This window comes from Chelonoidis abingdonii, chromosome 11 (genome assembly GCF_003597395.2).
Source record: "Chelonoidis abingdonii isolate Lonesome George chromosome 11, CheloAbing_2.0, whole genome shotgun sequence".
Lineage (NCBI taxonomy): Eukaryota > Metazoa > Chordata > Testudines > Testudinidae > Chelonoidis > Chelonoidis abingdonii.
This window is the reverse complement of record NC_133779.1, coordinates 38,369,327-38,372,569: the sequence shown is the minus strand read 5'-3', so window position 1 is coordinate 38,372,569 and position 3,243 is coordinate 38,369,327.

Below are 3,243 nucleotides of genomic sequence, written 5' to 3'. Positions count from 1 at the left end.
GGCTCCAGAGCTGTATCCCCTGCCCCAGGAACGGATATCAGGGAATCAATAACAGAGACATACCTGGCACCTACCGGGCTGCTGGCTGAGTGACGTCTACTCAGTTAAAACAAGGGGCCCCTGAAAGGCCCCATGGACTATAACCTGGCCTCCCAAACCCCACAGCCAGGGCACAGCAGCTAAGAAAACCCTGTGCCTTAACCCTACCCAGTCATCTAGGCCTCGGCCCGCCAAGGCCACGTGCTTGAAAAGGATCATGCCGTGGGCTCCAATAGACAGCAGGAGAAAATGAATTCCAGCCAGCCCTTACTGAGGCTGCTGTCATGAGCACCTACAAACTCTCCTCTTAGGGGGAAACACCACCTGGCAGTGGTACTGTCACATCTGAAATACCACCCACTCTGTTGGCAGGGTGTCCCAGCAGCTTGGAAAGGATTAAGTGGGCGCTGCTGTCTCACTGAGGACAGTGGGTCATGATCCCACCCAGGTGTAGGGCAAGTAGGAGGGTCTGGCTGGAAAGGGAGGATCTAGGGTGCGAGCTGAGCAGGGTGGGTGGAGGAGCCTAATCTGAGGAGACGGTCCGAGCCGGACGTTATCTTGTTGCTTTCTGTGTTGAAAGCAGGGCAGGGATGCTGGGTTGGAGGGGCAGGGGGAGGCTGGGGCAGAGGCCGTTATTTCGACTGGAGGAAGAGAGGGGACAGAAAAGAATATTCCCAAGGCCCACAGCTGAGCTCTTGCCTTTGGAGCCTGGACTATGTTTGCAGAGCTGGCTGGGAAAGATTCAAAGTGTGCGTGGAGACCAGGAGGAGACCCTGGTTCACCCAGGTCCTTACAGGAGCCCATTACTGTGATATCGGAGAGCCGGGGGTACTGCCTCAAAGCAGCTGGCTGGCTGAGGCCGATACTGCTCTGATGCAGTCTATTAACATTGATCCAAAATTTCTGAAGGAAAAAAAGAAAAACAGACGGAGTGAAAAAAACAAGAGAAATGTCCCTTATTAAACTAAAAGCATCATCTAAGTGGGCTGGCATGAGAGGGGAGCTTGGCCCGAACACTCGGGTTATTAAACCGCACTCCAAATCAAATGCTCATGCTTCTGGTTTATGAAACAGGTCCACCACTGTGGGGTGTGCGGATGGGTCGAGGCTAACCTGTGCCCCCAGGAGATTTGGGCACATCTGCACCCCCCCAAAGGGGGCAAGGCAGCCACCTCCCTCCCATCCACTGCACACGCACATACACATTCAGTGAAAGGGGGGCAAGGGGAGCATCCTCCCCACCCCCACGTCTTCCCTTTCCTTCCCTGCTGTAGGCCAGTTTGGTGCCCATCATTGTGGCGGTGAGTGTCGCCTGACATCACAGAGGGCACTGAGCGTGTCCTGAACCGCACAGCTGGGCCCAACACGCAGGAACCAGCCCGCTCCTAGCAGTGCAGAGCCTCTGCAGCAAGGCAAGGAGCCCCCCCTCCCAAGCCTGCTTGGCCAAGCCTAGGGGGAAGGCCAGGGATCTGCCCCTGCCCTGGTGAGCGGTCCATGCAGGTGCCAGGCCCCCCATCACTCGGGCAGCAGAAAGCAAGGCAGGGAGCAGCTCTGAACCTCAGCTTTTCGATTCCTTACAAGGTCACTGCTGAATAGGGTGACCAGATGTTCCAGTTTTATAGGGACAGTCCCAATATTTGAGAATTTTTCTTATATAGGCACCTATTAGCCTCCACCCCCCATCCTGATTTTTCACCCTTTCTAGCTGGTCAACCCACAGCTGAAGCAGCCCCAGCAAGAGGGAAGGAGCAGCAGAGATTTCCCAGCTCTGGACTCCGGTGGGGCAGGCTACCAGCAGTTTACACCCACAAACAGTGCTGAGAGCCTGCGGGGAGCTCTAGAAACAGAGAGATGGAGACCTTGGATGTCCCCAACTCCCATCTCAGCCCCCACCGAGTGCGGATTTAATTCCCTGGGAATGTGGGAGAACTTGTCTCTCCCTCAGGGTGGAGGGATGGGGAGTTCTGGGAAGGCCAGGGAGAAACATAAGCACTGGAGCGGTTTAGCCTCCTCTGCACTGCACAGCAGGTGGGTTCTCAGCTCCCAGGAAAGCCCCTGATCTCTTAACCCCACCCCACTCGGCCAGGCCAGGCCACCCCATCCAGGTTAAAAGCACATCACTCAGGGTGGAGGGTTAGGGGGCAGCAGGAAGCAGCTTACGGGGCAACACCCTGAGTTAAGAGCCTGGACTCACTGAAAAAACATAGACCCGGCCCTAGTATTTCATTGCAGCAGCTGTCTCCTAGTCACTTACCTCGGAGGTGCTGTGTTGCGCTTGGAGTCGGCAGGGAAGAAAAAAGCTGCGGGAAGGTGGGGGTGGATAGAGGTCCACTGGAGACAAGCTGCCACTGAATTAGTAGAAGGGGAGAGTGGTGGGGGCCCTCACTCCAGAGTGCCCTGGTGCCACATCGGTGACTGTCCCTGCCTCAGTTTCCCCTAGTGGGCTCCCATAAGGCTTATGTATCTTGAGCAGTGCCCCTTCCGGGCTCTACATCATTCTACCCCCAGTTGGAACGTCACACAAAGAGGCCTCCATCCCAGCCCCTCTAGCTGGAGAGGGGCAGGGGGTGTTTCTCTGCGTCTTGCCCTTCAGTGCCTTCTGTCTAGAAACCGTCCCGCCCACGAGTGCTCTTCCTAGGCGTCCTTTCGAGTCCCCCTCATCAGCTTCCTCCTGAGAAGCTGGCTCTGGGGGAGATCTCTCTTTCACTGCTCTGGGGTCTGTTTCTCCCCCCAGGGGCCTGTTTTCCTCCTCACACTGGGAGTCGCTGCCTTATACCAAGCCCAGGTGCTTCCCTGCCTAACTAGCTGCCTGTCCATTTCTCAGTGAGTTTATTAGGCCCAAGTGGAGCTGAGCCCCTGAGCTGGTCAGAGGACTGGCTGCAAATGCGACAAGCCATCGCTCAGTCATTAAGGGAGCGTGGTCTAGTGGGTAGTGCAGGGGACTGGAGTCAGGGCTACTGGGTTCTAGACCAAGCTCTGGGAGGGAGTGGACAAGGAAACCAAGATACACACTTCTTGAGTGACCGTGGGCAAGTCACTTCCCTGCTTCTGTGCCTCAGTTTCCCCCATCTGTGAAACAGGGATACTACCACACCCCTATTCCACTGGGGAGTGGGTTGTTATGACGCTTAACCAATTCCCAGGGTGCTTTGAGATCCCTGGCTAGACAATGCTACAGAAAGACGTGAAGAAGCCAAGCACATA